General features: G+C 39.4%; 1 protein-coding gene and 1 long non-coding RNA gene across 2 annotated transcripts in view; both read left to right on the top strand.

Moving 5' to 3' along the window:
• LOC116700081 (BMP/retinoic acid-inducible neural-specific protein 3) overlaps positions 1–17,345 on the top strand; it is a 119,070-nt gene that overhangs the window by 76,506 nt on the left and 25,219 nt on the right. The gene's annotated exons all lie outside the window — the stretch shown is intronic.
• Positions 4,130–17,236, top strand: LOC116700082 (uncharacterized). The gene is made up of 3 exons (XR_004334563.1): positions 4,130–4,165; positions 7,120–7,122; positions 17,173–17,236. It is a non-coding gene; the product is annotated as an uncharacterized LOC116700082 (long non-coding RNA).

Here is a 17,345-nt window from a genome sequence, read left to right as displayed (position 1 = left end):
CGAGATAGGGGAACGAGACACTGCGTCGACACTGCCAAGCCTCCTACTCACCAACAACAGACCAATTATACACAAAATGGATGAACTACAAATACACACAGAACTGCTGCTTTATGATTTTCACAAAAGCCTGGTTGAACATACTTATCAATAGCAGCTAAATAGCTAGCAGCTAACAGCTAACAGCTAACTAGCTTAGACGTAGCTGCTGCTACTTAGTGTTGCTTGCACCAATTCAAGTTGGGGTTTTTCAATTGTAAGTACTTGCATATTTATAGCAATCAAGATTAACATGAAAATTGGCCGGAATTCTCCTTTAATAACTTGGAAGGTGAAGGCAAGATTTAATTGGAGACAGGTTTCTGGCAGCTTCTTTTAAACGTTGCAATGTGTTGCACTTCCTTGCAGAATTCAGGTGATTGTGTGTGTGCTGCCATTTATTTGGAAATTGTTTAGTGAGTGACATTACGAGGATAAACCGCATTTCTGTGCATTCACTTAGCCTAGTTTTGACAGCACCTGACTTTGCAAAGTTGCTTTTTGTGCTACATGTTAAATATTACCAAAGCTGCACTGACAGTGTATTGAAACGAGAGGAATAAGACGTGTAATTGCGGGGCTTTTCTTGTTCCGCTGACGCTGATGTTTTTTGTCAGGAGCTTAACTTTGTCCTTCTTGTCATAAAAAAATGAGGTCTTTGGTACTTTTAGAGGCTTGTGTGTGTTTGAGTAACAAGCTAAACATATCATGAAAGGCTCCTTGGTTAGTCCCACACAAGGACAGGCACATACTGTACCCCTACAGGCATGTATCCAGGGGATCATTAAAGTTGGATCTAATTTTAAGTAACACCACAATCTACTTACACATTTACCCACTCAGCCAGACTCACACAAGGCAAGTTGAGATGAACACTGAATGCAGAGAGACGAGAGGTAGGTAATCTACATGGTAAATATTGTTTGACTTTCAGAGCTCCCCCTCTCTCTGTCTTATTATCTCTGTCCCTCTTTTGCATCTTCTATCTTTTTCACACACACACTCACACGGTGGCTTTTTGGCTTCTGGGGGTGCCTAGGAAGTTGGGCTGAATCTCGTCTGCTGGGATAGGCTGATAAATGTATTTGTGGCAAGGGGAAAACAACTGCTAGGATAGTGTGTGTGTGTGTGTGTGTGTGTGTGTGTGTGTGTGTGTGTGTGTGTGTGGTGTGTGCGTGTGCGTGTGCGTGCAGAGAGATTGTTCATGTGGTGTCAGAGAGACGAGAGGACAAGGAGAGACTAAATAATTTGTGTGGGCGAGGAAGAGAGAATAATACCCTCAAACCTCAGCCACTCACCTCAACTAAAGACCCAACTGGCTCACCACACACAAACACACACACACACCACACACACACACCCACACACACACACACACACACACACACACACACACACACACACACACACACAGATAGAACTCTCGTTGAAAGGTTATTTTCTTTTTGGCTATCTCATGTGCAGTTTAGGAGCAAGATGTCCTGGAAAAGTGTTCGTCCGGAACATCACACTTTTTTTTTTTTTTTTGTGAAACTAAAAACACAGCTAGCTTCAAGGCTGCGCACTAGATTTACTAATACCTGGTTCTATACAGTTTGTGTATACAAATGCAGTGCCACATTCCTAACACAGAGCGCTGTAATTCATGTTTCCTCTGTCACAGAAGAGTACAGCTCAGGTACAGGGATTTTTCATTAGTGGTGAAAAGTTTTTATATACTGTATTGAACAGACTGAACACTGACATTAAACATTATGGATGAAATTTCTGAAACAGGGTCACTCTCGACGCCTTTGGACAATAATATAGCTGAAACTCTAGCCCATGAAGGGAGACTTTGGCCAGCCACAGGTCATTTCAGAGAGAGAGTGTTCCTATTGGCTGTTCTGTGCATGCATTGTCCATGCGACAGAGAGAGGTGGGGGTGGGGGGGTTGGAGAGCTGCCTTTTTATTTTTATCTTCACCCACTGCAGCTTCACGCTTTTATCAACAGATAAACAGAAATAAATAGTGAATTTGTTGGGGACTATTTTTCAGCTGTGGATTAGTACATATTAATGCATTAGTATATGCAGGTGTGCATGTTTATCGCAGTAAAGCAACCAAAACCACAAGATAAAGAACTTTTACTTTCAATTAAGTAAAACGTGAGAACTGTCCATTATAACCTTGCCAAAAAGCCATCACGACGGCCGATCAGCAATGTTTCAGTGACCTGTGTTAATGTGTGGCTTTAGAATTTAAGTATACAACAAGTAGATCCGCCTACGCAATCTGATTGGTCAACTACATTTGGAATATGCTCAAATCAGCATGACAACACACCCAGAGGCACACCGGGCTCATCACTAACAAAATGACTCCCGCTTAACATCACAGTGTTGAATCAAAAACTGTTTTTGAAACCAACAGCTTATAAAGTGATTCAGCTGTGGAGTTAACTGTTACTGGAAATGTTTGGATCTAGTTTTGCAAGACTAAACATGGAGGGACTTAAAATCATCACTGTTGCTTCTTTACTTTGAGAGTAAATTACCCCATAATATAAGTGAAGTTTGATAATAACTTTTATTTTGGTGGTAATCGTATGTGTAATTGCAATATTACACTAGAGGGTGTGATGTGTGCCGATAATGACATTCACACTCTCTTGTGCTGTTGCTTAAATAACCACCTTGAGCCAGTCACAACGCTACGCTGACTCACAGGTTGAAGTTCCAAATTTAAGAGACAGTCATATAATGGAATTCTGATAGGGGTTAGAATTACCATATCAATCGCATGATCCACCCAACAGCCAAGCCATTATGCTGGGTCTTTGGGATATTACCTCAGTTGATGTGAGGAATGTGAGTTCTCAGCCACCATACATGTTGCAGAGGGTGAGGAGAGGGTGTAAGTAACTAATGAGGTCACTCATACATGAAACATTAGACAGAGCGTCTCAGTAATTGAGATTCAATTCCCTGCTCCGAGGGTGGGTAGAAAGCAGAGTTAACTCCCCACTGAGAGAAAGACAGAGCAAGGAAAGAGAAAAAAATCATTTTCAAAAAGAAAGACTTTCATCTTCTGCTGTGTTCATTTCAAGTTGGTCAATAGAGCGAAAGATATACTATTACATGCAGAATTGGGAAGGTTGTTAAAAAAAACTTACGCTGAATACTCAATACCTTTTAAAAAAAAAAAGAAAAAAAAAAAAGAAAGTAGATAGAAATGTAGTCAGTGACCTAAATATCACAATATTTAAGAAACCTAACTTGATGAGTTTTGGTTCTATATGGGCGCCATATATATGGGCGTTATATATGGGCTCTACCTACTGAGCTATCCAGGAACATAAGTTCTTTGGCAGGATAGTGGCAGCAGCATGGTATACTATGACTTTTTTTTAAACATGGTATGCTATGACTTTTTTCAGTTTTCAGCATAAATCCTTGAAAAGGAGAGTGGCTCAGTGGTTTGCACTCCCAACAGGAAACCTAGTGAGTCATTACTGTTGACTCAACGTAGGATTGATTCCTAGTCTGGCTAGGCCTTCATGATATTATTTTCTACATAAAATACTATGACGGTTTTTCAACATACCATACTATGACTTTTATCACTTTTTTCAACATACTATATTATGACTTTTTAATGACGTTTTTTACTGGGGAACATTGGCCCAGTGGTTAGAATAGTATGTCAAAAAAAGTGATTAAAAAGTCATAGTATAGTATGTTGAAAAAAGTCAAAGTATTTTATGTAGTAAAAGAAACATCACGAAAAGGGCCTAGCCAAACTGGGAATCAATCCTACATTTGATTCTCCAGTAACCACTCACAGGATTTCTGTTGGGAGTGCAAACCACTGAGCCACTATCCTTCCAAAGAACTTATGTTGGAAACTTAAAAAAGTCATAGTATACTATATTTTTAAAAAAAGTCATAGTACAGTATGTCAGAAAAAAATCATGGTATAGTATGTCGGAAAAAAAGTCATAGTATAGTATGTTTAAAAAGTCATAAAACTTTATGTGGAGAAAACGTTCTGAAAAGTACCTGCCTGGAATGGGAATTGAACCTGGGTCAGAGCCTGCAGCAATTATTGACTGGTTGCCTGTTTGAGCAGTGCTGTGGGAAAAAAGTCATGGTATAGTATGTTAAAAAAAGTCAAAGTACTTCAGGTAGAAAGAACATTGCCTGCAGTGGGAATTGAACCTGTGTTAGAGATCCCAGAGATTACTGACTGGATGCCTATTTGAGCATTACTAACCACTGGGCCAATGTTCCCCAAAAGAGACATTGTGGAAAACAATAATAGTATATTATATTAAAAAAAATGTGATTAAAAAGTCATAATATAGTATGTCGAAAAAAGTGATAAAAAGTCATAGTTAGGTATGTTGGAAAAAAGTCAACGTATGTTGAAAAAGGTCATAGTATTTGATGTAAAATAATTATGTCATGAAGACCTAGCCAGACTGGGAATCAATCCTCAGTTTAATTCAACAGTAATAACTCACTGGTTTTCCTGTTGGGAGTACAAACCACTGAGACACTATCCGTTTGAAGGACTTTGGCTGAAAACTAAAAAAAGTCATAGTATACCATGTTTAAAAAAAGGCATAGTTTAGTATGTCGGGAAAAAATCATCGTATAGTTCAATTCCCAGTCCAGGCAGGTACTTTTCATGATGTTGTCTCCACATAAAGTACTTTGACTTTTTATGACTTTTTTAAACATACTATACTATGACTTTTTTTTAAACATGGTATACTATGACTTTCTTTCAGTTTTCAGCATAAGTCCTTGAAAAGGAGTGGCTCAGTGGTTTGCACTCCCAACAGGAAACCTAGTGAGTCATTACTGTTGACTCAACGTAGGATTGATTCCCAATCTGGCTAGGACCTCTTCATGATGCTATTTTCTACATAAAATACTATGACCTTTTTCAGCATACTATTCTATGACGTTTTTTCAACATACCATACTATGACTTTTTATCACTTTTTTCGACATACTATATTATGACTTTTTAATCATGTCTTTGATATACTATACTATAATTGTTTTCAACAAAGTTTTTTTCTGGGGAACATTGGCCCAGTGGTTAGTTATGCTCAAATAGGCAACCGGCTAGTAATCCCTGAGGTCTCTGACCCAGGTTCAATTTCCAGTGCAGGCAATGGTTTTCCCACATTAAGTAATTTGACTTTTTTAACGTACTATTCCAGGAATTTTTTTCCGACATACTATACTATGACTTTTTTTTAAATCTTTTTTCAACATACTATACTATGACTGTTAAAAAAAGTTCAACTACTTTATGTGGAGAAAACATTGTGAAAAGTACCTACCTGGAATGGGAATTGAACCTGGGTCAGAGCCTCCAGCGTTTACTGACTGGTTGCCTGTTGGAGCAGTGCTAATCACTAAGCCACTATCCACCTTAAACAAAAATGTTGAAAACACTCAAAGTATAGTATGTTGAAAAAAGATTAAAAAGTCATAGTATAGGATGTTGGAAAAAAAGTTACGGCATAGTATGTTAATAAAATCATAAAAAGTCAAAGTACTTAATGTGGAAAAAACATTGTCTGCACTGGAAATTGAACCGGGGTCAGAGACCTCAGGGATTACTAATTGGTCACCAAGTACTTTGACTTTTTATGACTTTTTCCAACATACTATACCATGACTTTTTTTGACATACTATACAATGACTTTTTTTTTTTTTTTTTTTTTTTTAATAATTTTTGACATACTATACTATAACTGTTATCAACAAAATAATGTTTAGGGAGCAGTAGCACAGTTGTTAGCACTGCTCCAACAGGCAACCAGTGAGTCTGACCAGGTTTGATTCCCTGTCTGGCTAGGCCCTTTTTCATCATATAATATATACTTTTTCCACCATACCATGATTTTACTATATGAATACTATGATTGTTTAATGACTTTTTTGACATACCATACCATCACTTTTGTTTTTACTATACTATGATTCTTTTCAACATAATATGTTTAGCGGGACACTCTCAGTGGTTATGACTACTCCAGCAGGTAACCAGTGAAAAATCACTGCTGACTCTGACCTATGTTAGATTCCCAGATTGGTCAGGCCATTTTTATGATGTTTTTTTCAACATTCTATACTATGGCTTTTTTCGACATACTATACTATGACGTTTTTGATATAGTACACTATGACTTTTGTATCACTATTTTCGACATGACTTTCTTAGACATACTAAACTATGACTGGGTAATGATTTTTTTGACACACTATACCATGCTTAATACACACTTGTATTTTGTTGTGAGCATGTTAGCATGAGAACCACTACTATTAGTGACGGCCAAATGAAGCCTTATAATGAAGCTTTTGTGAACCATTTTCTATTTATTTCTAGATGAGAACACTAGAAGGCGCTCTCTGTTCAAAGGTTTGAACGCACACTGAATTGCAATTCACTGAGCCCTTAAACCAAACCATTTAGTGGGGTAAACAAATAGAACTAATGGTTCATGAAGCTTCATTTTGACTTCACTAACTACCAAACCGGTCATCACTCTGTTTACACTTACTGTACTTCCCAAATAGCTTGTAAGCAAACCTTCAACCTCAACTTTAAACTACCTTCAACCAATGAGCAATAAAGCCTCAGACAGGTTAGTGTGGCTGGAGACTCGTCTTTTCTTTTTTAGCAGCACAGGAATTGCTTTAGAGTAGCTGCATGCTGTGCAGTCCTGTTAATTAGTACACTAATAATGAAACACTCTTGTTATTTTCACTATCTATCGACAACGACATGACATTGTTACGAAGCAATTCAGGTACCTCTTGTATCCGCTGCATCTGAGTGCTCAACACCCATCACGCAGTGTTAATTGGATGGGCTTTGGTTGTCAAACCATTTTCTAATGGCAATGTCCGGGGAAGAAACAGGTTGGCAACGTTAGACCAGCTAGTAAGACCATGAGGCAAAGTACATTTGATTGAACAAACAACACCAGTTTTTTGTGACTTACATGCACAGATGTATAACTTAATCTGGCTGTCACCGTGGCAGGGTGCATGGACACTGCAGAGCACAGTTGGTTATGCAAGTCAAAGCTCATTAACAAGAATAGAGGGACACTATTACCTAATAATAGCCCTGTAATGACATAAGTACTGCATCATCTACTGGGAATAATTCAAATAATTGATCTTCATGGTTGCATTGCAGCAAAGGAATATGAAGTAATTGTATAAGAACAGATTAATCCCATGTTGAATGTTGGGTGTTATCTTGCAGAAGCAAAAGCAAAAGTAGTGTGGTGTTCTTATGCTGCCACTAAACATCTTACGGAGGAAGGCGGGGTGGGTGGATAGTTAAGAAATACTGGAGATTGCTGTTTAGTCAAAGTTAGTTTAATTTAACCATGACCATAATCTTTCTTTAGCCTAACCAAATATTTTTTGAGCATTGTGGCAGGTCAGAAACGTCCATTCCAGAGCTGCTGAAAACGCGCTGTTACAACTGGCAGCCATTTAATGAACGGATGAATCCGTAAATCCTGATCATCAATGTTTACATCTGTCTCTCTCTCAGTAAACATCTACTAAGGTTGTCTTCCCCTTCTCTGTTCTGCATCGCATGGCTCCTCTTGTGGCGATGTAGTACAAATCGTCTAATTGTCTCTCTTCCTCCATTATGTTAATTAAAAGGCATCCCTGCAAGCGAACAGGAATCTGTTTGATACTTTGTACCACCTACAAATAGTCCTGGCGTGGATTCAACTCAACGCTATCAGGATCCCGATGCTTTGAATCTATGCCCATTTCTGTCCTTATTGCCGTCATAAAGCATGCTGTCTCAAGGTGTGGATGTAGCACATGCACTTCCTGGATTTGTCAAAACAACAAAAGGAGAGATTATTTTAGTCCCAGAGATGGATGTTGCTTCTGCTCAAGATTTGGCAACACGTCCTCTACCTTCACATTTTGCTTCCCTCCTTTCTTTCACAAGAGGACTGCATTTGGCACAGGCAGTCATCTTTGCTTCTTGTTTATTTCTTCCTTTGTCATTTTTCTCTCGTACCCTCTGCCTGGTCTTCCTTATTCCTTTTATTTTTAAGGCAGGAATCCCAAACCACATCTTTCTTCCAGCATGCTTTTATTGTAGCTGTCAGAATGTGCTTACACTCTGGATTAAGGGTTTCATTACTGTCCAGCATGTTCATCTTGCCAGACAGTGAAGCATGAGTGCCGTCACCTTATGGCATCTTTTAGAATCCCAGTGCAGTAGAAACGTGTGTTTTCCTAGTTCATAGATATCAATCCCAGATAGATTAATTCACCGAGATAAACTGGGATAAACCATTTAGATGATATTGCTCAAAGCATCACTCACTGCACATATATTCAGAAAGTCTATTTTTTCAGTTAGACAAGGAAGGATTATTATGAAAAAGAGTTCTTCCTTGACTATTCACACAGTAAATCTAAAGGAAATGCTGCACTTAGTCCCTTAACTCAACATGCATCTTGGCACTCTTCTCATCTGTAATGTAAGAGGCAGGAAAAACACAACTATACAACATGCAAATACAACATTATAAAGTTAGATTTACAAGCCCATACTACAAAGATCTACTTCTCATAGAGAAAATTAAATTAACTTAAAATTAAATAGCTTTTTTATTAATAAAAACAAACAACACATAGGTGAGAACATGGTGGTCTCCAATTTGATGTATATTTTACAATCAGATGAGCAATTCAAATAAGGAGAAAACTAGTCACATTTAAAAAAAAAATGGATTTGCGAGAACCAAAGACTGGAATAGTCAACTGAATCTTAAGGGCCTCAGAATGGGGGCATCTCTGTAAATGACAAATGGCTAATCTAGAAAATCTAGAAATGAGAGGAAAAGTACTGAAATCTTGCTATTCAGTGGGAAGTGGGTTCTGTATTTAAAAGCCAGGCTTGGACCGTTTTCAAAATGTATTTGACAACAATACACAAAAGTGGACAGAGCCCAAAAAAAGGTTCCCAACAGCATACAGCTTTTTTTCAAATGCTGGGGACTGTGTAGAGAGTGTTGGAAGGCAGCCTGTTCTCATGAATCATTCGTTCAAAAAGATGCAAAATGTTAAGCACTGTTATCCGTAAGCATTTTTTTTTCCAATGAAGTCACCACATTGATTGGTCAGCCGCGTTCACAGGACACAGGACTTTCAAGGCAGAGAGCGGAGTTCGCTTCCTGGGGCTAACTAAAGAATTTCACCCAGGAAATGTTTGTTCCCTGGGAGTGTTTCAAACCAAACTAATCTTAAGTACTTGTTTTGGTGCCTAATGTTAACTTTCATCCCGGCAAAAGGCTCATACTTTGTGGACTAAATTTAACCTTAATCTCGAACGAAACGAGCAGCAGCACGCGGTGCTCTGTACCCGGCTCAAAGTCACCCATTTTCGGCTAAACACATCTACTAACTGCCGCTGATACAACGGAGCTGTAAGGGAGGTCCCTAGCCCGCGTCGCAGAGCTCTGAGAATGCATTTTGGAAGGATTACAGTATACAGTAAGCATACAGTATAATATGCTTTAGATGTATGCTGTACACATCATAAGACAAGATCCAAGTGATCCTCACACATTGTAATCTCGACATCTTTGGCGATCAGGGCAATATCAATATTAGCAGTGAAAGGCTGAAGAGAGAACATACATATGGGGTAGGCTGTGAATCCGTAATTGCTATTGGCAGGACGAGTCCCTGCGCAATCATTCTCATACAAATGGCCAGTGGCAGCAAAATGTCTGTTAAAAGCTGAGCATATAACATAATAGCCCAAGGCTACATGGTTATCAGAATGAATACTTGAAGGTAGAGGTACTAGCTTTATTGTCAGGTCGGAGTAGGTACTTGTAAGTTTCTGACTTGGCAGTTTAGCATTTGGTCTTGAAACACCTAAATACTTGCATTGGCTCCTCTGTGTGTCTCGCCTTGGAACAGGTTGTAGTCTAAGTCAAAAGTCAGGAGAAACGTTTGAAAAATGGTGCTACTGTCTACGATGAAAGAAGTTTCCCTGATAATTTAATCATGACTAATACATATCACAAGTGTTGCATATTAGAGTGTGTTCCATTTGTACTTGAAACTCGGATTAACCGAGGTCGAAACTTGGGCAAACACCGAGTGCCTTGAGCTAAAAATACAACATGGTTGCTCCGTGCATAAACAGTTGTAAAAGCTGTAGTAACATACCGTTATAAGCACTTCTGTGTGATTTGCGTCTCACTAAATCTGTCGTACACACAGAGCTGTCCATAGTCTATCAGTGGACATGTTACTCTGTTTGTATGCACAAAAAACAGCATATGCCCTATGCCTTTAACACAGTTTGTTTAGCAAAATCACAATCTTTCAAGCCTAGAAATCTAGACGCACCCTAGCAGCAGCAAATGTAATTTGCAGCCAGGGTCAGTCTAGCAACTCTCCATTGGCTTGCGAGCTGGAAAAACAAAATTCTGGTCAGGCCAATCACATTGTGTATGGAGTCGGTGGTTGGGCTTAACATAAGGACGGTAGAGTTGTGATGGTTTTAACACGGGCACCGAAATGAAAGTAGCTCCGCTTCTTAGCTATTTGCAACGCTTCTGCATCCAGTGTGTTTTTGCTGTAAGATAAATTGTTGATGTGTTTACAAGCTGTCTTACTGCACTTTGTAAATGTTTTTTTTAAACAACAAATAAAGAAAATGATTCACAACGCTTCATTTGGCCATCACTAGGACTCTTGATAATTTTGGCCTTTCTTCTAGCCCCACCATCAGGGCAAAATTTACAGTAAGACACGACTAGCAACTTATTATGGCCATAGAGTTCTGCCATGGTATTTTCTGTGCATACTTATTCTCTCCAGAGGATCAAGCCTTTCCATTTTCTTATTTGAAACAGGCAGTCTACATTTGCAGTTGCTTCACCATCTCTTTAAGCATCTAAAATCCAGATGTTCCCCCATTTATTTGCCACAGCTAATTAGGCCGCAGCTAATTAGGTAAGTATAAAATTAACATATTTGAGGAGAACATCATTGCCTTATGTTTGTTCTTTTAATTTGTACTGTTTGTTGGTGTAACACACACTCATGGGATCTTTCATTTCATCATGTTTCTTGGTTTTTGTTTCGCTAATGTTGACAACTGTTTGGATTATTGTGGAACCAAAGTTTATTAAGATGAATGGGATCTCAGTCTAAAACTTAGCCATTCAGTCACTTTAGAAAGTAGCTTCTTGTTCCTCGCCCTCTCTGGCTCACTTGCTTCGACCCCTCTTGTTTTCCTTTAAAGTCCTGCAAACAGAAAGCCAGTACTGGTCACTGTTGGACAGTTGTGATAGGATCCATCAGTGCAGTAAAATGATTTAAACGGACTTGTCAGTGGGGGATTAAGCAGTATGTGAAGGTTGGGTGTATGTACCCATAGACAACCAGAAACACTGAGGGCCTCATGTACACTTTTGCGCCATGCGCTTAAAAGCATGGCCAGGTATGTACAAACAGGCCGCACTGACGTAAAAGCGCAGACTGCCTGTGGCGGGAACTGAAAATGGCAAATAGCGCTTTTCGATGTCATGCATATGCATTCACGGAAGGGTCAAGGGGAAAGTGGGAGCTTTGCCCACAGCGCAATTTAGGGTATGGTGGGCGAAGAAAGGCGCTGATGACCTGAGACCTGAGACCTGCAGGTTTGGTAAGACACTGAGACACCAGAATAGCACACAGATATCCATAAGGTTTTATTAATCAAACAACAACAACAACAATTTCTAAATCAAACATGTTTCAAAGAAACAAATTATGGGAATATCTATCCAACATTACATAATATGAAAGAGTGGACAAAATAAAATACATTTTTAATAAAACTTTAAATATCTTGACGAAAACAATTAACCAGACTAATCATCTATTTATTTGTTACTTGACAGTTCGTAGGCATACTCATTTTGTCAAAATGAGTACATACTGTACATACTGTGTCATTTTGGAAAAATGCATTCAATGTGACAGCATCCAGAGTTGTGTGATTGTGTTACTTTTTTCTTAGGGAATTTGACTGCTGCATGTACAGCCTTTTAGCAAGCAAAATGATAAGCTAAACCTGGCTAACATCACAAACTGGCAAGAATTGCTCACATTTTAGAATATAATGTTCCAAATTCATGTTAAAAGTGCTGTAGATTTTGACAAACAGTGGGAAGTAGTTGTATGTAGAGCAGCAGTTGGTTAATAAAAAACAAAGGAGATAGGTTTTTTGACATCATGGTATGCTAATGTGGGCTAACCTATACGTTTTGCTAGTGCTTTGCCGGGCTATGTGTTTTATGCCAAGCATTGTTTCAAAGATACATTTAGTCATATATCTCCCTGTCAAATAGGCTAATTGTTTTTTATGCAAAAATAGTACTTTGAATAATATTGTTCTGGTCTACTGATGCTGACATTTAACCTGTGAATAAAAAACATGGTTGGTACAGTATATAGATTCAATCGAAAACTTAATCAAAACGCAGCTCTTGAGAAAATGGCCAGAGGGATGTAGCTTTATCCAAATAAGTATTTTGGCTGGATATCACAAAATTTGAAATCTGTTGGAAAAAGTAGAAAAAGAATACATTTTATATGCTTAAAACATCTCAGGTTAAAAAAGAAAGTGCAAACACGATTTAAATGAGGTCAGGGGCTGAATCTATCTGTGGTTAGTCTCTTGCCTGACCTCTCCATCCTGCCACAACAGCTTTTACAACATCCAGCTGATAAAAACTTTTCATCACAGCAACACAAATGGGAGAAAGGCTGAAGAGTAGAAGCTCAGAAAGAGTGGGGAATTACTTTCTAAGGGCCCTATCTTGCACCCGGCGCAGCGGGGCGCAATGCCCAACGCAAGTGCATGTGCTATTTTAAGACCATCATGAATAAATGAAGACCCTAAGTACAACCCTTTTGAACCGTGCGCCTGGCGCACAGACCCTTTTTTCCGCCGTCAAACTAGCAAAAGTGGATTTGGACACGCCCTAAACGTGTCCAAATCTAAATCTCCCAGAAGACTTGATTGCTTACATTGGCTGACCAGCATATTGTCTGTTGGTGGAGGTTTAGGCGGGAGAGGATGGAGAGGACGGAAGAGTCTATAGACCGACAGAGGCAGAGAGATACTCCGGAGTGACGGACATCGGTAGGTAGTACTTAGTTATTTTTGACAGGAACAACGTAGCCTGAGGCCAAGTGAAGGGGACAGAAGCAATCCCCCATGAAATAAAGCAGCTCATCAGTGGTGCTCAATATTCTCTTTTCCTTCCTTACATATACCACATCCAGGCCAAGGGCACGAGCCACGAGCTGACAAATAGGCAGGCGGCTGCAGTTCATCTCAGGACGCTGCTCCAGGTGAAAGGAGTTGACGCCGTGGCTCTGCAAGGCATCACCTGGTCGCTATTAATCCTTCGACACGTGTAGGGGAGAAAAAAAAATGAGATGGAATAGGGGAGGAGGGTAAATCAAGAGCGAGAGAGGGAAGAGGAGAAGGGAAGGCATGAAAGTAAAGAGTAAAAGATATGAGATTATAGGTGTGGGGGATGGGGGGACTGATGAAGAGAGAGCAGAGGGGAGGACAGGAGATGATGCGAAGGGGGAGGGAGGAGGATGAATCAGAAAAGCGTTGGGAAGAAGAGGAGAGAAGAAAATTGACAAGACAGAGGGGGATTTCCACTAAAAGTATTATTCACCTCAAGGTAAGTGTGAAGCATAAAAAGTAAAGAGGAGGAAATGGCAAGCGAGGGGAAAATGATCAAACAGAGGAGAGACAAAAGTAGGTGATCAGGCAGGAAATGAAGAGATGAGTCAAGTCAGGGGATTTGAGACATCGCCATGGTTTCAGATTTGTTTTACAGTAGTCTATACTCTATATCAAATAATGTTTCATTTGGGGGAATGTTCCGCTGCCGCCGGAAATCCAGCCGGATGTTCCTAATTTTCGTCCAGATGTCCATCACCTTCTGCTGTCTTTGTGTTGGCATTCTAAACTAACGTCAATTTATGAGGACTATGGTTAACTGTTCTCTGCAGGTTAAATCCAGACAGCTAGCTAGACTATCTGTCCAATCTGAGTTTTCTGTTGTATGACAACAAAACTTTTGAACGTACACATGTTCCACCAAAACAAGTTCCTTCTGTCCAGCGCATACCGCCGCCCAAGACGATTGTGATTGGTTTAAAGAAATGCCAATAAACTAGAGCACGTTTTTTTCCATCCTGGAATGCTATGTGGACTAGCCAGACCCTCCTTTGAAGCGCTGTGGAGGTAGGTCTTGCAATACTAGTTTTACAGTGAATCAAGTACTGGCTGTTTTAAAGCAGCCTGGGAGAGTTCTTTTTAACAGCAGGGGGATAAAAGGAGACTCTTTGCTGTAAGACGCACACTCACAAACACAGAGATACCCACAGACACGCACACAGCCTCTACTTTTTACTCTTCATCCCTAACTCTCCTCCCCACGTCTTGAGGAAAAACTCCTCCTTTTCCTGGAGATGGAGATAAGTGGAGAAGGAGGAGGTGCCGTCTATTCCTCCAGGGGTCAGTTGGTGTAATGAACACTCTCTTATCGCCTCGCCCGCCTCACATCCTGGAGACGACCTCCATGAAGCGTAACTAAGGCGGTGGTATAGAGGTGCAATGGGGATACATCATACTAGGTAACCGCCGCAGTTGGGGACTTGGGATGATGCGAGTTTGCTGAAATCTCTCACCACACCGAAGCATGAATGGCTCAGCCAGGCAAGCAGACAGAGATTTAAACCCATGAGAGTTTCTCATGAGGTTGGTAATTGGTAAACATGCACTTTGAACTTAACAAGGGAGTTTGTTTCATGTTGCCGAGAGACACTGTGAGCAAATTCAGAATTAAGAGTAAAAACAGGTGACAGGGGATTCTGAGCTTTATTTTATTTTTTATTTTTTTGTCTACAATATGTAAAATAGGATTCTGAATGAATATTTAAATGTTATGTTTGTAATACATTTTGTCTTAAAGAAGTCATCTAAAACCACACAGTATATGAAGCCTCTGTGTTGAATGTGCGCTTAAAGCTGCGCTAAGCTATTATTTCATAGCGAATGTGAATGGAACGGTGAATGGAATGACTACAGTATGTGTAATGTGACAGGGGTCACTCATGTGACCAATCCTCATAAGTTATCATAATTCAGTTTGTCCGTCGCAAAGCCTCATTTTTAGCAGCCGTTTTCAGTAACAGAGCTCTAATAAAACCACTGTACACTACAACCGCCCAGCCACTAGCAGGTTAAATGACCAAATAACTTTCTCAGGAGTTGGTGGAGACCGAACCACAGCTGAAAGAGAATGACTACTGGACTCACATTTATCATGTGACTAAATGTTGCTCTGTTTCTGCTGGATGTGTAAACAGGTAACCGTTTTCTATCAGGTTCGCCATTTTCACCTGCTGCCTTCAAGTGACCAAAGTAAATTTGCAAGTAAGATAAGATAAGATAAGATAATACTTTATTCATCCCACAGCGGGGAAATTCCTTAGTTACAGTAGCATTCTCAACAATAACAGCAAAAAACAAACAAACAAGTAAACACACAAGAAAAACAGGCAAACAGTAGACAATTAGCCGAACGTAGACTCAAGTAAAGGGGTGTAATACATAATAATACATAGTGTAATACATAATAATACATATAATAGAAGATCCATTTTAGCCTTATTCAAGTTACTTTTTAATGTTTATTTCAATAAACATAAGCACAAGTGAACGTTTGAAGACCTTTCATGTAACCCTCATGTTGTCCTTGGGTCAAATTGACCCGTTTTCAGTAAAAAAAAGAAATTGTCACAAAAAATCGGCCATCGAAATAGGCGCTGAAAATTTCAACATTAAAAATATCAAAAAACTTTGTAAAGAACACCAAAAAACATAAAAAAGCACCCACAACATTGAAAAAGTGACAAAAATGTGGGGAAAAAAGCAATAATGTTGAAAAAAGTGACCCAAAATGTTTTTTTTTTCATGGTTGACGGGAAGACAACACAAGGGTTAAGAAATCAGGTTCTCTGAATCTAATGCAGTGACCATGAGTTGGAATTTGGAAAAAGTGGATCGACAGATGAATGTTTTTTTTTCTTCCTCAAAGAGGGAAATAAACCTATGAATTGGAACACGATTATTCATTAAACCAGAATGATTATATTATATTATATATTATACATAAGATGGGGCTGAGGCGGTGTAAATTGGCACAGTATAGAATAAACTCCCTTTGGAGAGAAAATGGGCAGACTAAACAGTCAAAAGAGCTTAATTTTGAATTCTTTTGTTCTAAATAATAGTCAAGATGGACAGGTCAAATTAATCAGATAAAACATTGGCTGACCGAGTCAGCGAATTCTTTTGAAAAGCAAACATTAGCGGGTGAAGCTCTCTTTGTTCCCGTCGCGTGTTTCTATCTGCTGGCCCGACTGGCTGGGCCGAGACTTTTCTAGTGCCAAATGCCAAGGCAAATCTCTGGATACTCAATTAGAACACAAACACAGCCTATCAAATGTCATCACAGCGTGTGTATGGAACCTTGTGTGATTGCGTTTGAAAGTGTTTTTTTATGTGTGTGTGCATGTGTGTGTGTTAGTGTGAGTCACAGCAATATAACTATGCATGTGGGACAGCTAGTTATTGAGGTGCTCATTAACAAGACTCTACAGCCAAAGGCAGCTATTTATTTCTCAGGGTCTTATAAGGTTCATCCTTTCTGGAATGAACTGCTGAAGAGGTGTAGAGTTTGAATCAACCTTAAGTCATATTTTATATTGAAAAAACATTTTTTTCCAATACTGCCCGTTGCTGTATTCACCCTCCATCTGGGATGCTCTCTTTAAGCCCCTCCTTCTGAAAGAAGCTCAGTCTGCCCTGATTGGTCAGACTTTCTGGCTCTCTGCATCTGTGCAACGCTGTGTTTGTAATTCTGCTGAAGTATAGAGGGACTTTTTACCAGTAAAATTACTCCAAACACAGGATTCCAAATCCAGTACTGCACAACCGGAACATGAACACACAGGAATGTGATCTAAAATTGGAGGGGAGACTGCAACATCTGCAACCAAGATTACAGGTTTCCCTGACGTTAGCATGTAGCAGTGCATACAATGTACAGAAAAGCACAATAGGTCTCCTTTTACTTATGTCACATACGTTCAGATACAGGTTACTTAATTTGTACCAGTAGGTAGATTTATTTTGCAGAAGAAATAA

The sequence above is a fragment of the Etheostoma spectabile genome, chromosome 13 (genome assembly GCF_008692095.1).
Source record: "Etheostoma spectabile isolate EspeVRDwgs_2016 chromosome 13, UIUC_Espe_1.0, whole genome shotgun sequence".
NCBI lineage: Eukaryota > Metazoa > Chordata > Actinopteri > Perciformes > Percidae > Etheostoma > Etheostoma spectabile.
This window is presented reverse-complemented; position numbering and strand designations above follow the sequence as displayed.